The sequence below is a fragment of the Marmota marmota genome, unplaced genomic scaffold (genome assembly GCF_001458135.2).
Source record: "Marmota marmota marmota unplaced genomic scaffold, marMar, whole genome shotgun sequence".
Classification (NCBI taxonomy): domain Eukaryota; kingdom Metazoa; phylum Chordata; class Mammalia; order Rodentia; family Sciuridae; genus Marmota; species Marmota marmota.
The window spans coordinates 27,312,023-27,333,407 of record NW_025999968.1 but is presented as its reverse complement, the minus strand read 5'-3'; the positions used below and the strand labels follow the sequence as shown (position 1 = coordinate 27,333,407).

At 35.2% G+C, this 21,385-nt stretch overlaps 1 long non-coding RNA gene across 1 annotated transcript in view; it reads right to left on the bottom strand.

Moving 5' to 3' along the window:
- LOC107136395 overlaps positions 1-21,385 on the bottom strand; it is a 52,946-nt gene that overhangs the window by 20,441 nt on the left and 11,120 nt on the right. The window contains exon 4 of the long non-coding RNA XR_001502687.2: positions 15,490-15,597. This is a non-coding gene — a long non-coding RNA (uncharacterized LOC107136395). The remainder of the gene's footprint in view (positions 1-15,489; positions 15,598-21,385) is intronic.

The window sequence follows — 21,385 nt, the reverse complement described above, 5'->3', positions numbered from 1 at the left end:
AAACTTCAACACATTTATGTGATCTTCCCTCCCACTACATATATTGAATAAATGAATAAGTAGAAGGAAGCACACACTAATCTTGATCTTATGATGTAGCATGCTTTATGGTATCTACTGTTCTCCTCATCAGTTTCTTTATTCTTTTAGAGAACTCTGGACATAATATAGTTAACATCACTCACATTTCAAAATCATATTTTCATATTATAAATTATAATATTTCCATTATTGATGTTGAAGTATGTACTGCACTTTACCCATATCATCTGCAATTTAATAGATAGGCTTTTCTTTGTCAAAATCACTACTGATTCTATTAAACAATAAGGATGAGTTGAAAGATGAAACTGACTTATATTTTGAGGTCTACATTCATTTTTTGTTGGGCTTTGGAAAAGGTAAGTCACTGCGGTCAATCTGAATTAGGGCAACATGCTTATCAAAAGGACAATAAGTTAAATTATTAGACTATTTAAGCTCAGATTTGGAACTAAGTAAATATGGCATATGTCAGGCAACATTTGCAATGTTAGCAAGTGTTGTGGTTTGGATATGAGGTGTTCCCCAAAAGTTTATGTGTAAGACAATGGAAGAAGGTTTAGGGGAGAAATCATTGGGTTTTGAAAGCCTTAACCCAATCAGTGGATTAATCCCTTGACAGGATTTACAAAAAAGGTAACTGAAGGAGTAGGATATGGCTGGAGGAGGTAGATTATTGGGGGTGAGCCTTTCAGGTATATATTTTGTATATGGAGAATGGATTCTCTCTCTCTCTCTCTCTCTCTCTCTCTCTCTCTCTCTCTCTCCTTCTTGATCATCATGTGAGCTGCTTCCCTCCACCACATTCTTCCACCATGATGTTCTGCCTCATCTCAAGCCCGCAGAAACTGGCTGTCTGAAACCTCTAAAACTGTGAGCCCCCAAATAACCTTTTGCTCCTCCACAACTGTTTTGGTCAGGTCTTTTACTCACAGCAGCAAATAAGCTGACTAAAACAGCAAGTTCCTCTAGTCAGTCCATAGAAGAGGTGATATTAAATAGTCCTTTGTAGAAATAAAATGGATATTGTGATGCTAGTAAAATGAGATTTCTTTTTCATATTTTCCCTTTCTGTTTATATGGCAAATAAAAAAAGCAAACAAACACGTCTAAATTTAGAAAGCTTTTCAGTATCCATCTGTTGTAGTGATTTTGGACAAACGTCAATCTTATTCACACAAGGGATGGTATTAAGAAGAAGTTTGGGAAAATGTGAAGACAAGCATGAAGGCCTTTTCATACTGTGATCTTTCAGCTAGAGGTCCAGGGATAATAAAAAAGGGAGGCTAGGTTTAAAAATCATATTGATAAGTGAGTCTAATTGGTAGGTGGCAATGTTGATAATAAAATGAAGAATTACTTGAAAAACTACTGATTCTTGGTGGAGATTTGATCAAATATAACCAGTGACCAGAACACAACAGATGCCAATAATAATAAGACTCTGAAAGAACAGGATGCAGCCCATCCTCTCTGCCTCTGGAAGATGAAAGGTTTGCTCTAATCCCTGTTCATGAAAGCAGACTTGCTTCAGAGATATTCTAGTCCTGGAAGCAAGAAACTTACAAAGACAAGTTGTTATTTTTCTCATATTTTTTCCACACCATTCTGCCACCTGTACCCTAAAGATATTTAAGATTTCTGAATGTTTAGTGAGAAAATAGACACTATCAGTTATGATATACAAAAGGAAAAAAGACCAAATTAATTAAAAGAAATAAACATTTTTTGCAAAGGTCAGTTCCATTGTGCCTACCATTTAATAAGTAATTGAACCTTTCCTAAAATAAAAAAGGTTGGTGAAAGAGAAAATTGCTAAAACAGTACAATCCAGCATCAGTCTTTAATAATCTCTTGTGAACTTGATTTCCACCACTCTCAGTATGAATTACATTTGCCAGCAAGATTGTACCACTTATTGCCCCTCAAATAACATTTGACGCAACATCAGTATGCATAATCTTCTACTTCTTTTTATATGCTTAATAGTATTCCTTTCTAGTCATTCCTTAATCTTTCAAGAGGTCTTTTGGGAACACAGAGACTGTATTTTCTTCCTCTAGAATGCATATTATACCCTGCCAGATCCAGTCATTGGGCAACTAGTACCAGGGACTCACGTCTCCACATACCCTTCAATGTATATATTCCATATTATAACGAGATATTGTTAAACTCAACATCATCAGTTGGACAACAATGTTAAGTAAGGAGAAATAAATTGTGGTTGTCCTACTTTTAATTTATTTTTTAAAATGCTTCTTTTGCTGGTTTGCTTTTGTCCTGCCCTGAAATATGAAGTCCAAAGGATAATTTATTAATTTTTATATATTTAAATTGCTTTATGCCAAAAGCAGGATTTCGTTTTTATTTAAGTGCTAATATCAAACAGTCTAAACAAATTTTCTTTGAGGATACTGGAATACCACCTTAAAGTCATTTGAATTCCTCATCCCATTTCCAAGCTCATTTTCTTCTCAATATCATTTCTCTCATTAGCACTACCTCCCTAGCATAATGTATCTTTGACTCAGTTTTTCTCCATGGGAAGTGAACCCTTGCTGCGTACCCCATTTATACTATTTTATTTTATTATTTTATCCTCACTCCATTTCTGAGGCTGGCCTCAAACTTGGGATCATCTGCCTCACACTCCTGACTTGCTGGGATTATACTTATGTGACACTGGGCCCAGTTATATATTTTATTTTTAGAATATTTGAATAAGTAATATAGCAACCACTGTTTACATTCATCTAACTGACCTAGGTCAACAAAAGTGATTTATCATATTTCTAGGAACATCTTTGTGGTCATATCTGGTAATTATCCCTTACTTCTTCACATAGATAACACAATTCTCATAACAAAAAACCCAGATAGGTTTTCCCTGTTTATATTTTATGTAATTGGAATCACACATATGTAACAACTTATTTTTCTTGCAAATTTCTTTCAACCATTGTATATGTGGAATTAAGCCACATTCTTATGGATAGCAACAGAAATTCAAATTTTATTTTTTTATTACATGTTTCTTTTTAAAATATTTGTAGACTTAGTTACACAGTATTATTTGGATATTTAACTTCATGTTATGAGAAAGATTGGTCCTTTCTTGTAATGTACTTATCAAATTTTAAGTTGGTCATGCTGGTTATATAAATAAATGATTTTTTCTTATCCTTGGAGAATGTGTGTATTTTTTATGTTATTATTCATTCAATGGTTAGTCAGATTTATCAGTGAAGCTACCTAATTATTCAGTTTTACTACTGAAAGAACTCTAAATTATAAATTCAATTATTTCATAGATATAAGACTAAATTTTTGGAAATATCTGCTTGTGTCATTTTGGTAAAAATAAGTTTTGGAAGAACTTTCTTCTATTAATTTGTAGCATTGAGTTGTTCATTGAGCCTCATTACAATTATAACATTTATATTATATGTAATAATGTTCCCATTTTTTCATTACAAACATAGATTTTCTATGTAATTTTTGTTCTTAACCAGTCTTGACAGGATTTTATGAACTTATTAGCTCCTTAAAAAATGAAAAATTGGCTTCATTGAATCTCTATATTACACATTTTTAATTTTATGTTACTATTTCAAATTTTATTTGTATTCTTCTTCATTTTTCTTGATTTAATTTTCTCTTTTTCTTCCCCCTGCTCTTGACATGGCTCCCTGACTTCGAGCCTTAGTGTCAGCTGATTAATCCCCAAAAAAAAGCAGGAGTGGAGCTTCATAGTGGCAGCCAGGGCTGGCTGGAGCACAGGTGATAAGCGGAGCCCTCCATGCCAGCTTGGGCATTAGGCTCCTGAGCCAGGGCCAAAGCAAGCCAGGATGTGCAAACCTGTCACACTGTGACAACCTGGTTGAGCCCAGCCAGGCCTGGTGCCAGTGCCCACTCCACTCAGTGCTGCAGCCTGAAACACCCAGCGTCCATCATCTCAAGACCTCAATCTCCAGCTTCCCAAACAGCATGGGAAAATGGAAGTGGGGCAGACCTGAATGGGATTGCTGGGTTAACCAATGGTGTTAGTATGTTTCCAAACCCTGATTAGCATACATCTGGAAAAACAGCATTGACCCAAATGCTATATAAAACCCCTAGACAAGCACACTCAAGTAGCAATCCTTGTGAGGCTTTTCTCCTGCCCCTGAGAGTTCTGTTTCTATTCTTCAAACTTGAATAAATCCTACTCCTCTCACTCTTGCCTTTTATTGCCCCATGAGTTTTATTCTTCAGATTTGCAAGACAAGAACCTGCAAAGAAGTTGGCAGTGAGCTTCTAGGATCTACTGCATCACTGGAGGGCATAACCCATCATTTAGACCTGTAATAATGAAAGCTGCAACACACCATTCAATGGTAATGGAAAAGAATCCAGCTTTGCTGACTGTGAGTCTGGGAGATAACACCATCAGTCATACCTTGCTGAGATTAGCTGCTAACACTAAAAGGGGCTTTCTCGGGGCAGCAGCCCATCTTATACAGACCATACCCACCAACAGAAGTGCAAATTTCATCTCAAAATCTGGTTTCAATCCTTCTCTTCTTCTCATTCTCCTGTGTTTTCATATTACTGTCTACCTAAATATTTATTCTGAGTGTGTGTGTGTGTGTGTGTGTGTGTTATGATTTGAATATATGTGTCCTGAAAAGCTCTGTTTTAATGCAGGAAAGGAAATATTAGATTCTGAGAGCTGCAACCTAATGAGTCCATCGTAATTTGAATGGACAAATTGGATGGTAATGATAGGCAGATGTTGAGTTGCTGAAATAAGTTAGGTCACTGGAGGCATGTCATTGGAAATTATGTAGTGTTCTGCTGACTTCTCTCTCTTTTTCTCTGGTTACTGAGTTCCATGAACTGAGCAGCTTCACTCTGCAATGCCCTCCTATCATGATATCCCGCCTCAGTTTGGGCCCTGAGCAATAGTCAACTGACCGTGAACTGAATCTCTGAAATCATAAACCAAAATAAACTTTTCCTCCTCTAAATTGTTCCTCGCAAGTGTTTTGGTCACAGTGACATAAAGTTGACTAACATGATGTGTTTATTTGGTACTTTGAAATTTGCATGCAGTTATATGAAATACTACAGGGAAGGTACTTCACTAAGTTTCCTCCAATGACAACATATTGCATAACAATAACATTATAGCATTATATCACAACTAGGAAGTTAATATTTCTGTGAACCACAAACATTATTTGAATTTTATTTTATTTTTAAAAAATATTTTTATTTGTAGATTGACACAATGCCTTTATTTATTTTTATATGCTGCTGAGAATTGAATCCAATGCTTATACCTGCCAGGACAGCGCACTACAACTGAGCTACAACCCCAAACCCTATTTGGATTTTTTCAATGTTAAAAGTACCCACATGTGGAGATCCAAGATGTAGGCCAGAGAGAGGTGGCATTCTGTGTCACTCTATGACCTGGGACTCAAGAAGTGGTAATACTGTTTTTCTGCTAGTGATATTTTTTGCTTTCACACAGGAATCACCGCCACCATGCCCTGAAGGGCTCCAGGCCTCAGCATCAGAGTTAGTCTCCCAACTACTCACCCAGACAGGACTACTGAGTGCCTGAGCAGGATCATCAGCATCAGCACCCATGTAAAAGTTTTGGCCACCCACCCAAGTGGAAATCCTGAAAGCAGGTCCCACACAGGACACCTGGTAGCTACCTATGGACAGGATCTTCAGCCACCACTCCTGTGTGGACCCCCATAAATCAATGTGGGGCTCCCCCAGTAACCTCCATCTTGGGACTCTGCAGTAATAGAGATAGTCCTCTATGCACTATAGCAGGTCTGCACCATGGAACTACACACAGGCTCTGAAGACAGCCACAGCCACATGCTGCACGTCACAGACTGTCTCTGCACTCATCGTCTAACACTATCATCTGGCTCCCCCCATCTGATCAACACCCCATATCTGAAAGCAAATGCCTCCATCTTGGGTCACCTTCATCACCATCTTTAGTGGGGGCAACTCCCAGTTTGGAACTCCAGCTGGCCAGGTACCCAGTCCTAACTCCCCGCTCTTGCCAGCAGCTGCTGGCCTGCCTCAGTGACTATCCAACACAAAACTGCTCTCAGTGGTGCAGGTGTCCAGCACACCCAAAGTACCACACACAAAAGCCCCGAAGATAGAGGTCCTTTATTAGGAAACACTAAGGGAGAGGGCACGTGTGATTCAGTTTAGACTAGAGACCTAGAACTGGGAGGTCTTCAGGGGAGATAAGGAGATAAAGACAGGCACTCACATCACAGGAGCAGGCCCAAAAAGAGATCCCTATGATAAGTCTCCCTTCAGGGACAGGCGGGTGCCACATCCCACTTCCAAGTACCTTCTACCCAGGACCAACCCTCTTTTCCTGGTTATCTCACCAACCTGAGGGATGAAATACCAGCTAACAACAGACAATCCCACTTATTGGATGAGAAGGGAAGCAGCAAAGATACTGATCTCCAACCAAAACAATCCTTGTTTTTTCCTTCAAGATTTTTTTTTCTTTTTTCTCCATCTCTATTTTCCCACCCTCACATCCCCAACATATGTGAAACCAAGTACTGTGCATGAATTAGAATATGGAGGACTGAGGCAACTGAAGAGTATATTACAGTGGTGTTGTACATTATTTTATTTTCATTTTTTTCCAATTTTTACTATTTTAACATTTTTAAATTTTTCTTAATATATATGTGTGTTTACTTTATGTACTCTTTTGTCTTCCCACTTACTTGTCTACCCCAAATTATTTCCTCTCTACTTGCCTGCTACTAACCACCTTCTTTCATTTCTCTTTCAAACTGTATATCCTTACCTCCTACCTACTCAGCATATCTTCCTACACCTCACCCCTGTTCTTTGTCCACCATTAGAAACTGTAAACACTTTCACAAACTTACTGATTATACTGTGGATAATAATTGAATTCACCATTTCTGTACATTGTAACCAATTTGTAAATGTCTATTACCAGCTATTGGTTTTTAGGTGGTATATTGTCTATATTGGGATCTGTTAACATTGTCCTATCCCTGAAAGAAGAGATATTGAAACCCTAAAGAGGCACCATAAGCATATAGGATAAAAATAATAATGCCTCAGATCTACAGTGCTAGAAGGGAAGACCATGAGCAATACGAAAAGACAAGGGAAGAAAGTATCCCAAACAAATCAAGATACCACATTAGTAGAATCCATGGCCAGCACAGCAGATAAAATGACAGAGAAGAAGTAAAGAATGTACATAATTAAAATGTTCTATAAATTAAAGGATGATATAAGAGAGCAAACACAGGCAGCACAAGATCATTTTGACAAAGAGCTACATAAACAAATACAAAATGTTACTTCAATAGGGAGATAGAGGGGTTTCAAAGAAAAACCAAAAAGAAATCCTTGAACTTTTAAACTTTTAAACCAAATTAAAAGTTCAATTGAAGGCATCACCAACAGATTAGACCACTTGGAAGATAGGACCTTAGACAATGAAGACAAAATATATACTCTTGAGAAGAATGTAGACCACACAGTGAAAATAGTAAGAAACCATGAGCAGAACATTCAAGAAATATGCAATAGCATAAAAAGATCATTTAAGAGTTACTGAAATAAAGGAAGTCATAGAGTTCCAAACCAAAGGAATGAGCAGTCTATTCAATGAAATAATATCAGAAAATTTTCCAAACATAAAGAAAAAATTGGAAAGCCAAATTCAAGAGGCTTACAGGATGCCAAATGTACAAAATCACAACAGATCCACACCAAGGCACATTATAATGAAAATGCCTAACATACAGAATGAAGAGAGAATATTAAAATCCATGAAAGACAGGAATCATATTACATATAGGGGAATTAGGTTATGTGCAGATTTTTCACCCCAGACCCTGAAGGCTGCAAGATTCTGGAACAACATATATCAAGCTTTTAAAGAAAATGGATGTCAACCAAGAATCTTGTATCCAGAAAAATTAAGATTTCATGATGAAATAAAAACCTTCCATGAAAAACAAAAGTTAAAAGAATTTACAGGTAGAAAGCTGGCACTACAGAACATTCTTGGCAAAATATTCTATGAAGAAGAAACAAAAAACAACAATGAAAATCAGAAGAGGGAGGTATTACACTAAAGGAAAAACTAATCAAAGGAGAAACCAAGTCAAGTTAAATAACAAAAATGACTGGAAATGCTGGGAGCCATTAGCCAAGTAGGTATGACAATTTCCTTGCCAGCGTACCCCATGTTGCAGTGACATTGAATGTAGGTGACCTTGCTCAAGGACCAGGGCGGATTAGGGTGTTCCGGTTTAGGATAATTGGGTTTAGGGCGTTCCAGTTTAGGGCGTTCCAGGTTTAAGATTACTCCTGCTAGGAATAGGGCGTATCCTGCTGCCTGAGTTCCCCTTGAGTTCTCACGGGATTCAGACAGTATTTTTTGGGAGATAGAAGCCCAGTGGATGTGGATTTGGGCAAAGAACGTGGATTTCCCCAGAACGTGATTGTAGACGGCTGGTGTGAGTTCGGGAATAAAGAGTTGCTGTTTGAATCTACAAGCTGTGTGGTGGCTCGTGATTGTGTGCCCAGCCAGACTGCGGCATTTGTGCCCAGCCAGACTGCGGCAGGAAATATAAATCATGTCCCAATAATAACCCTGAATGTTAATGACCTAAACTCACCATCAAAAGACATGGGCTAGCTGATTGGATTAAAAACAACAACAACAATATGTTGCCTCCAAGAGACTCATCTCATAGGAAAAGACATACACAGACTGAAGGTGAAATGTTGGGAAAAATTACACCACTCACATGGACTGCAGAAACAATCAGGGTTTTACATCTTATTATCAAATAAAGTAGACTTTAAGCTAAAGTTAATCAAAAGGGATAAAGAAAGATATTTAATACTACTTAAGAGAACCATACACCAGCAAGACATAACAATTATAAATATGTATGCCCCAAACAATGTGGCATCTCTGTTTATCAAAGAAAATCTTCTGAAATTCAAGAGTTAAATTGACAACACCACAATAATTCCGTGTGATTTAACCCATGCTATCACCACTGGATAGATCTTCCAAACAAAAGCTGAATGAAGAAACTATAGAACTGAATAATACAACCAATAACTTAGACTTAACTGACATATATAGAATATTTCATTCTTCAATGAACAAATAAACTTTCTGCTCAGCAGCACAGGGATTGTTCTCTAAAATAGACATTATATTATGCCACAAAGCAACTCTTAGCAAATACAAAAAAGTAGAGATACTACCCTGAATTCTATCAGATAATAATGAAACTAGAAAACAATGATAAAATAAAAAATAAAAGCTACTCCAACACATGGAAACTAAATAAGATGCTACTGAATGAACACTGGATTGCAAAAGACATCAAAGAGTAGATAAAAAAAAATTCTTAGGGGTAAATGAGAACACTTGTAAAACATAGAAATCTCTGGGACACTATGAAGGCAATACTAAGAGAAAAGTTCATTGCATGGAGGTCGTTCCTTAAAAGAAAAAAAAAAAAGTCAACAAATAAGTGACATCTTATTTGTTGTCAAATTACATCTCAAAGCCCTAGAAAAAGAAGAACAAACCAACACAAAAATTAGTTGAAGATAGGAAATAATTAAAGTCAGAGCTTAAATCAGTGAAATTGAAACAAAAGAAACAATTTAAAAAATTGACAAAACACAAAGTTAGTTCTTTGAAAAAATAAATGAAATTGAAAAACCCTTAGCCCTCTTAATGAAGAGAAGGAGAGAGAAAACTCAAATTACTAAAATATGTGATGAAAAAGGAAATATCATGACAGACACTACAGAAATACAGAAGATAATTAGAAATTATTTTGAAAGCTTGTACTCCAATAAAATAGAAAATATCAAATTCATGGGTAAATTTCTACTATAATATTATTTGCCCCAAATGAATCAGGCTGATACACACAATTTAAACCAATCAATTTCAAGCAAAGAATTAGAAGATACCATCAGAAGCATATCAACCAAGAAATGCCCAGGATTGGATGGATACACAGATGAGTTTTATAAGACCTTTAATGAAAAACTAATAACAATACTCCTCAAATTATTTCATGAAATAGAAAAAGAAGGAGCACTTCCAAACTCATTCTATGAGACCAGTATCACCCTGATTCCAAGACATGAAAGAAAGAAGACTTCAGACTAATGTCTCTAATAGAAATAGAGGAAAAATTCTCAAAAAAATTTTGGCAAATTGAATACAAAAATATATCAAAAAGATAGTGCACCAGGATCAAGTGGGGTTCATCCCAGGGATACAAGGTTGGTTCAACATATGAAAATCAATAAATTAGAATCATATGATCATCTCAATAGATGCAGAAAAAGCATTCAACAAAATACAGCACCCTTTTATATTCAAAACACTATAAAAACTAGGGATAACAGGAATGTATCTCAATCTTAAAATCTATGTATGCTAAGCCTCAGGCCAACATCATTCTAAATGGAGAAAAAATAAAAGCATTCTCTCTAAAAACTGGAACAAGACAGGGATGCCCTCCTTCAGCACTTCTTTTTAACATATTTCTTGAAACACTGGCCATAGCAATTAGACAGATGAAAGAAATTAAAGGATATGAATAGGAAAAGAAGAACTCTAATTAGCATTATTTGCTGATGATATGATTCTATACCTAGAAGACCCAAAAAGTTCCATCAGAAAAATTCTAGAACTAGTAAATGAATTCAGCAAAGTAACAGGATACAAAATCAATACCCATAAATCAAAGGCATTTCTGCATATCAGTGACAGATCCTCAGAAAGGGAAATGAGGAAAACTACCCCATTTACAATGGCCTCAAAAAATAAAAATAAAATAAAATACTTGGGAATCAACCTAACAAAAGAGGTAAAAGTCCTACACAATGAAAACTACAGAACACTAAAGAAAGAAATTAAAGAAGATCTTAGAAGATGGAAAGAATCCCCTTGGTCTTGGATAGTCAAAATTAATATTATCAAAGTGATCGAACTACCAAAAGCACTATTCAGATTTAACGCAATTCCAATCAAAATCCTAATGACATTCCTCATATAAATAGAAAAGGCAGTCATGAAATTCATCTAGAAAAATAAGAGATCCAGAATAGCTAAAGCAATCCTTAGCAAGTAGAGTGAAATAGGTGGCATCACTATACAAGACCTTAAACTATACTACAGAGCAATAGTAACAAAAACAGCATAGTATTAGCACCAAAATAGACTTGTAGACTAATGGTACAATAAATATAGAGGACACAGAGACTAACCCACAAAATTACAGTTTGACAAAGGCGCTAAACATATACATCAGATAAAAGATAGCCTCTTCAACAAATGGTGCTGGGAAAACTGGAAATCCATATGCGACAAAATGAAATTAAACCCCTATACTTCACCATGCACAAACTCAACTCAAAATGGATCTAGGACCTAGGAATTAAACCAGAGAAACTGCACCTGTTAGATGAAAAAGTAGGCCCAAATCTCCATCTTGTCAGATTAGGCCCCAACTTCCTTAATAGCACAAGAATTAAAATGAAGAATCAATAAATGAGATGGATTCAAACTAAAAAGCTTCTTTTCAGGAAAAAAAAATCAGTAAGGTAAACAGAGAGTCAGAGAGTCTATAGCTTGGGAGCAAATTTTTACCCCTTGCACATCACGTAGAGCACTAATTTCTAGGGTATATAAAGAACTCAAAATACTAAACACCAAACAAACAAACAAAAAACAAATAATCTGATCAATAAATGAGCCAAGGAACTGAACGAACACTTCTCAGAAGAGGATATACAATCAATCAACAAATATATAAAAAGATGTTCATCATCTCTAGCAATTAGAGAAATGAAAATCAAAACCACTCTAAGATTTCATCTCACTATAGTCAGAATGGCAGCTATTGAGAATACAAACAATAATAAGTATTGACGAGGATGTGGGGGAAAAGGAATACTCATACATTGCTGGTGGGACTGCAAATTGGAGCAGCCAATACGGAAAGCAGTATGGAGTTTCCTTGGAAAGCTGGGCATAGAACCACCATTTGACTGAGCTATCCCATTCCTCAGTTTATACACAAAGGATTTGATAAGAGCATACTACAGGGACATAGCCACATCAACATTTATAGCAGCACAATTCACAATAACTAAACTGTGGAATCAACCTAAAGGCTCTTTAGTAGATGAATGGCTAAAGAAAACATGATATATATATATCATGTTTTCATATATATCCATACACACACACACACACACACACACACACACACACAATGGAATATTACTCAGCAATAAAAGAGAATAAAATCATGGCATTTGCAGGTAAATTGATGGAGTTGGAGAATATATTGCTAATGAAGTTAACCAATCACCAAAAAAAACAAATGTCAAATGTTTTCTATGATATAAGGAGGCTGATTTATAGTGGGGTTTGGAGGGAGAGCATTAGAGGATTAGATGAACTCTAAATAGGGATAGGGCAAAGGGGTGGGAGAGGAAGAGAGAGGGCATGGTTGTAAAAAAAGATGGTGGAGTGAGATTGATACTATTACCTAAATACATGTATGAACACATGATTGGTGTGAATATACTTTATGTACAACCAGATATGAAAAATTGTTCTCTATATGTGTAGCATGAATTGTAATGCATTCTATTGTCCTATATAACAAATTAGAATTTAAAAATGCACAACAAAAAACAACCCACATGTGTGTTTATATGTGCAGGCACTTGTGCATGCAGTCCACATTGTACTTATCACATAAGATTTATTCAACATCAGAATCAAGATATAGAACTGTTCTATCAACTCAAGGATGCTTTTTGTAGCCACATCTATCTCTCCCTTGATACCTTATTCTTAGAAACCAGTAATCTACTCAGTTTTGTCTGTTAAAGACTGTTATAGAAATACCCCCCATAAAAATTAGCAATAGACATTTCTCAAAAGAAGACATACAAATGGTCAACAGGTTTATGCAAAGATTCTCAACAACACTAATTATCAGAGAAATGCAAATAAAAACCACAATGAGATTATCACTTCATTCCAGTAAAATGGCCATTATAAAAAATACTGAAGGTGACAAGTGCTGGTAAGGATGTATAGAAAAGAGAACTATTGCCCACTCCTGATGGGAATGCAAATTAGTAGCTCTTATATCAAACTGTAAAAGTTTTCTCAAATTTTTAAAAATAGAACTATCATATGATATAATAATCCCCATACTGGGTACATATCCAAAGGAAAAAAAAATGGTATGTACAAAACACATCTGTACTCCCGTTCTTATTGCAACACAATTCAAAATAACCAAGAAATGGAAACAACATAAGTGTCTATAAAGTAATAAAGGCATAAAGAAAAGGCTGTGTATATATAATGGAATATTATTCAGCCATACAAAAGAATGAAATCCTGTCATTTGCACCAACAATGGATAGAACTGGAGGTCATCGTGTTAAGGGAAATAAACCAGATGCAGAAACACAAGTACCAAGTACTCCAAGATCTCATTCATATGCTGTGTTATGGTTTGGAAGTGTAATACTCCACACAGTCTCATGTTGAAAACATGGCCCCTAGTGCAGCAAGGTTTGAATGTTGTAATTAGGCAATAATTGGATCATGTGGACTCTGAATTCATCAGTGGATTAATCCATTTGGTAGATTAATCCACTGATAGCTGAATCAACTACTAGGTATAACCTAGTTGGAAGAAGTAGGTCATTGGGGGTTTGCCCTGAATTTATCTTCTCATCAATCCTTCCTTCTCTCCTCTCTCTCTCTCTTGTTTCCTGGCTACCATGAACTGAGTTGCTTTCCTCCACCTTGCCCTTTCACCATAATATTCTATCTTACCTCAGTTTCAGAGCAATGAAGTTGACTAACCAAGGACTGAAACTGTAGCCAAAATAAACTTTTCTTCCTTAAGTTGTTTGTGTCAGTTGTTTTAGTCACAGTGACTAAACCCCAATTAACAACTGTTGCGTCAAAAAAAACCTGATCCCATAATCTTCAGTGTTGAAAGCCACAGCTGAAGGGGCCCCAACAAACTTCCAGCCGCCAGCTGATAATTTGCTCACAGCGGCCCAGCAAACTTCTAGCTGCCAACTGATTGGCTCCTCTGTGGTGATGCTCATTGGGCTGTTTCCCCGCCCTTTCAGACCAGGAGCTACTCATTGGGGGGCTTTTTTTGGCTCCGCCCACGCGACCCAGCCAATCAGCCTCAAGAGCAGGAGGAGTGGGGGAGGTGGAGAGGCTTGTGGGAAGCCGGTGGTGGCAGTTGGGCTCTGAGGGTTTTCCTGAAGAACTGTGTGGTGCAGTGTGTGTGTGTTCTAAAAATAAAGTTCATTTTCTTTTGACAAGTGGCTCCTGAATTATGCCCAGCCAGACTGTGGCACTTCAGAATAAAATGGCAGTTACCAGAGGCTGGGGAGAGTGAGAGAGAAGGAGGAATAGGAAAAGGTTGATCCATGAACACTAAGCTGCAATTGGATATAAACAAGAAAGCCTGCTGTGCTCTCATTGAGAAAGGTAATTGTAGATCACAAAGAACCACTGTACCTTTCAAAAGGAAGATGAATGAATTTCGATGTTTCCTCCATAAAGAAATAGTATAGGTTCAAGGATAAATATGTTTAACCTTTGTTTTAGTCAGATTTTTCACTGCTGTGACTAACAGAACCAACCAGAACAATTGTAGAGAAAGAAAAGTTTATTTGAGAGCTCATGGTTTCAGAAGTCTTTGTTCCTAGAAAACTGGCTCTATTCCTCTAGCAGAACACCATGGCAGAAAAGTTGGCAGAGGAAAGTAGCTCACATGACAATCAGAAAGCAGAGGAGAGAGAGAGAGAGGCTCCACTCTCCAAGTACAAATATATGCCCAAAGCCACACCCCCAATGCTCTATCTCCCTCATCTACACCCCACATGCCTCCAGTTACCATTCAGTTAAACCCTATGAGATTAATTCACTGATTAGTTTAAGGCTCTCACAACCTAATCATTTCTTCTCTGAACCCTCTTGCATTGTCTCACACATGAGCTTTTGGTGGACACCTCACATACAAATCTTCACTACCTTCTAAAGAGTACACAAAATATGCAAATATGGAAACATTACATGGTTCCTTGTTAACATGTACAATATTTAATTTGAATGCATGTTACAGATAAAAATTAATTACATGAATTACAATGTTCATAAATTCAAGTAGTGATGATTTTTTCACTTCCGTACATATTTCTGGATTTTATTAAGTTGCTTACTGTGGCTTTCCTTGAGCCATGCCATAACTTTCTCCATTTAGTCTCATGTTTGCCCTGGATCTTATGAACTTAAAAATTTCCTACCTTCTTTCCAGATGCTGTTTAAGTCTCTTCAACTTTGTAAATTAGGAGTTGAATTATCAACAAAACCAAAACGTATGTCATTATTTGACATAGTCCAGGATAAGAAAACTGAAAGATAATCACAGTGTATAAAAATGCTAGAAAATGACAATGAATTCTCCTAAATTCTTTCTTAGCTGTTTTTATTTAAAATAACCCTAAACACAAATTCATTATCACTCTGATAAAAAACACAAAAATTAGTACCACAGCATCAAGGCTTAGTGGAAACAGCATTTGTTAGAAAATATAGGTAATAATAAACAAGTAATAAAGTAAGGTATGCCACATATTTTATTCCACCTATTTTCAAATGATTTAAACCAATGTCTTTGTCTTTTCAAGCTGCTACAGCAAAGTAGCCCAAACTAGGTACCTTATAAATAGGAATCTGTTTCTTACAGTATTTGATATTAGGATGTTCAAGAATAAAGTACTGTTATATTTGATATGAGGCCAGGACTAGACCGGTTCATAGAGGGAACATCTTCTCTGTGTCCTCACATGATAGAATAGGCAAGGCAACTCTCTGGTCACTTTCATAAGGTGACTAATACCATGCATGGCGGTTCCACTCTCATGAGCTAATCACCTCCACAAAGACCCCACCTCCTAATATCATTATAATTTCAGTATATAAATTTGGGGGGCACACAAACCTTAAGAGATTTTAGTACATAAGTGCCATACTTCACATAAATTCATTAACACCATTCCTCTCTAATTAAAACCATTCCTCTCTATTTTTTTTTAATTTTCTATGAATTTGTTACACTTCTGTTAATACCACAAACTGTAGCACTTATTTCATATTGCTTTTTGTTGTTTCACAACTGATAATCTCACTAAGCTGATTATTTGACACTGTTAAGACTGTGGAGACTGTTATTTTTCTTCAATAATTCCAAAACAATTTAAGCTAGATCCAAACATATAGCAGGAGCTCAGTAGATTCTTGTCAATTTCCCCCAAATGGTGAGAAAACTAGTTAAGGAATTCCATTAAGTGCCTACCAATATTTTTCAACTAAGGTATTAAAATTATATTTCTCAATCACTGACATAACCTTAGGAACAGCAGGAAGGTGAATATGACAAATGAGTAAACACTGCTTGAATAGAGAGACAAAGGATTTGTCAAGAAAATAATTAGAGATCACAAAAGTTTTCTAGTTAGAGTCCTTGGGATTAGTAGCAAACACTGAAGGAGACAAGAAGGCATTACAGTGTCAAAAACAATGCAAAAGGGTGTACAAAACCAAAGAGGAGGGGCTGGGGATGTGGCTCAAGCAGTAGCAAGCGCACTCAATTTGGCCCCAAAGTCAAAAGAGCTGATTAGAAATAAAGAGGTCACAAATAATAGGAATATTTTGGGATCTTATTAAAAATTGACAGTCAAGGAATAGTGGAAAGGCTCTTCATTCCTCTCCTAAGATGATATTCGCAAAAGATGGTCATAAAAATCATATAGTGAGAATAAATGTTTTTACACAAAATTATTTAACTTTTAATTTTAATTTAGAAAAGAAACTAAAGTTTAAAGAACTTTAAAGAACTCAAGACTGTGATTTTAATGTTAAAAATCTCTTAAAAGTATTAAAAGCATTTTCTTTATCTGATTACTTCAGCATGTTTATAAATATATTCATGAAGATAATAGTGTCTCTATTTACAGAAATTCCCTCTATAATTTTCAATGTTACTTAAGACAATTTTACTTCTTAAGTCCATGTATGTTTCAGTAGATGCTCATTATTATTTCATGGTTAGATGAAGAGCTCAAGTTGTTATAACCATCATTTTAACTTCCACTTTAGACAATGGCATTTTTTAGTAGTCCACTAGATGGCACCCAAGATAAGGCTTCCCTTCTGACTGTCTCCCCAACTCCCCTCATCTGCTAAAAAAATAAAGGAACTTTTAATTGACTTTTGGATCATTATTCTTACGTGATATCTCTATGGATTTGGATCACTTTATATTTGGCTATTTTCTCACTGTGAATCTCCAGACGCACTTTACATATAAAATAAAACATAAAATTCTAGGATTAATAATATTTTGATTTTGTATGAAACACTATTGAAAAAAACAAGGTGAGGATTTTTATTAGGACAAAGGTTTTATGAACTATTAAATTATCTGGAGTACATTTTTAATTTCCAGTTAATATTATGCAATTAAAATAATCTGTTAAAAAATAAATTTTATGAATTGTTTTGGACTGATGGAAAGATGTCATTGTTGATTGATTCAAAATTTTGTATTATAGCCTTTTATATTTTTAAAGAGAGAAAAGCTCAGAGGAAACATTTCATTTAATAAAATATTACTTAGTGTGAATTTATACTCTGTTCATAAATTTACCTAAAAGACCTATGAACTTTTCCTGGTATAAGGTCTTCACTGTGTGATTTCCTAGTAAATCTCTGTTTGCCTTCTTTAAATCAGTGAGAGTCAGGCTTACAAAAAGAAGTGCCTGAGTAGTCTTAACTGCTTCCTCTAACTCTCTTCTTTAAAACTTCATGTATTCTTTTTAAATTTCATCTTTCAAAAGATATTCTTAACGGTAAGTGTACCCTGCATACTATGGTTGATAAATTGGTTGGTATTACTGAAAACTATCCCTTGGAATAGGGAAATATTTTGCAAAAAATGTTCCTTGGAAAAAAGAAATCATTCTCTTGGAGACAACATTGTATTTCTGTTTTTGTAAATTTCTTATTTTCCTGTTAAGTTCCAATAGCAAGATACATTTTTCTTTATTGGAAATACATTCTCACAAATCATAACCTAATATTTGAGATTAAATTTATTATTTAGTCAATTTATTAGTTCTTTAACTCACCAGACATTCAGCAAAGTGAGTGTTTGATTGTGTAAAACAGTACTTGGATGCCTCAGTTAGTCCTTCAAACTACTCAGCTCAAGAAAAGCCTGGTAGATTATTACTTGAGGCTGTACAGGCTCACATTTTTATTGGAGTAATGAAAATTACACAAATAATTGATTTTACAAAAAAACCTTGGATACATAAATCCAAGTATAAAGGACCCCCCCCCCAAAAAAAAATGTCTGTAGCCAACTGCCAATCTGGGAAACATTTTGATACACATAAGATAGTGGCTTTATTAAATAAATGAAATTTCCCAAATGTCAATAGTAAAAATGTAATATACTAGGGTAGTGAAAAAATATGAGAAATAATTAAATTAATGAACAATCTAAGCCTCATAGAATATTAAACTGACCAAAATTTAAAACTTTTACCATACCTAGCACTTTGAAATACTAAATACACTGGCATAGGTGTCTCAACATTTTTAAAGAGTTATCACAACCAATAAAATTTCTTAGCATGCTAACTTATTGGTCTGCAATAGAGTTTTCATATAAGGGAACATCAGCCCAAAATGGCTGAGTCTTCCATCCTGGGGATAAATGATGATTGTGGAAGGCAGGAGTGTCCATGTTGTAACTTTGTAACTATCCTTATACTAGCCCTACCCAGCATAGCTTATTCTCAATAGATTATTTCCTTATTTCCTCTCACTTTCTGGAGAATCCTACATAGAAATGGAGGAGGGGTCATTCTTAGGATAAAGATGGAGAGTGCATCTTTTTGCTTTAGTATTCTTTCCTTTTCAGAGGCCACTGTGAGAGTTTGGTTGAGTTTGGTCTGATTTCCACACTGTCCACCCAACCAAATAAATAGTTGGCTGCCTGATCTTGTTAGTCACTTAAGGAGATTAATGCAATGAACTCCTGTACATCAATTGGCTGAAAAAAGAAAATTACTTGTTCCAACCATTCTTTATTAACAGTAGAATTTTGGACATTACCAGGGAAAATATTTTGAGGCAGGTGGCTATTATAAGTCGTCAAGTAGTTCCACAAAGATTTTCTTACATATTCTTTCTTTAAGTCTATTGAATTATTTATGGCAAGCGTGCTTTCAAAAATCATATAGGATGGTTTATAGGGAATTTCTTATACACTATTAAAATTTGGGTGATAAGATAATAACAAATTAAAATTTTTTATCTTAAAGAAATTTGGAAACAGAGAGCAAAAACTGAAATTCAGCTTTGGCATCCTTCAACAGCTTTGGGTAAAAAAAGTAAAATAATGTAGCTTCTGTTTTATGATGCAAGTCAATGTGTTTCTAGTTCTGAATTTGCAGAAGATTTTTCACTCATGGACAAGATATATGTGTAAGGCCATCAGTAATGAAGGTACAGAACTAATATCTCTGCCTTCAGAGTCAAGGTGGAAAGGGACAGCAGAGAAAGTTAGAATCTTTAACCTGACATCACTGTAATTTGCACATGTAAAGGGTGAATTAGGATTCCTTTTACTTTTCCTCCTCTAGTAAAGAGTAAAAAAGGGAGTAACCTAAATACTCCTAAATACTACATACTAAATAACCTAAATACTAAATACTTTGATTGATTAAAATATTAAAAACTTTATTATTGAAACACACTATTGCATTTATAAATGAAATTTACAATAGCTATTAAAGTTGTCTTTTTCTATTTAGAGATTTGTTTGTACAATTAAAGTTAAGTCTGCAATTTTAGGCTTTTCCTATGATTTAACACATAAACCAATACATACTTGTGAGGTTTGAACTAAGATTCCTTAATTAATTTGTGGTGCTGTTTGAAAGGATGGAGGAAAATACACCATTTCTTGCAACAGTTTATAGCTCTTTTCTAAAATTGTTTTATTTTCTCAGATTTTCCAGGGTGATACATTGCTGGAGTTAATAACTCAAATGTGTGGGTAACATTCATCAAGGCCAGGCAAACCTATGCTCTCTGCTCTTGGCATTATCGAGATCTTCAAGAATCCAAGTTGTAGCTGTAAATGGCTTTGGTAGAGGCCATTTCAACCACATCAGTCAAGATTTTGTCTTGACATATAATGGTAGGAGATTAGAAATAATGCATTACCTAAGTAAACTACTCCATCTTTGTTTTAGTAATAATGCAGTCCTCTACAAGACAATTTCCAATGTTATATAAACAACCAAAACACACATGGACTAAGATGGAAAAAAAAATCTCTAATTGGTGTGATACCCATTGAAATTAGTATGCTGATAAGGATGAGAGAATAGTGAAACAATTCACGTTTCATATGCAAAACATTTTTAAAACATGTAGGTATCAGAGGATTAATCTAGTTACTAAAATATATAGAATCGCCCTCTTAAAAAATGAAATGAATGACACTGTGTATATTAAATTCGGAAGTACCTGCATATCAATTTTAGATGTATTATTAATGAAAATAAAATATTACAAAAGGCTCAAAGCAGATCAAATGTGAGTCTCAACCATCATTACCCCAGACAGTAAGTATAGAGTTAGGAGTTCTGAAGAATTTTATCTAGTCCCCATGCATGTCTTCAGAAAAATGCACGATTATACAAGATATGCATAAAATAGCAAAAGGCATGTATTTTGAAATGGCTTCTAAGTTTGTTTATAAAAAAACAAATTCAAATTTACTGAAGATTTCCTAGTATTCATTCCATAGAGCTTCAAGGGAATTTTATTCTACTAATTCTTTGACCAATCAGCTATGACTTCTGTCCTCTATATCTTACTCCTAACATAAAATGAGTAGTAGATATTTATGAAGCTACATTTAAATTTGGCCTAAGGGAGAAATCTTATACATGCATGATGCAAACTATCTCTTGTTGCAGAGAAATAATATCTATTTCAGTTATTTAAAATTATTCAATAATAATTATGCTGATATACTTGCTATTAATTTTAAATATCAAAGTCATGTTTTTGATAATTACTTTGCCATTGAATTAGAGCATGCTTTAAAAATTCTAG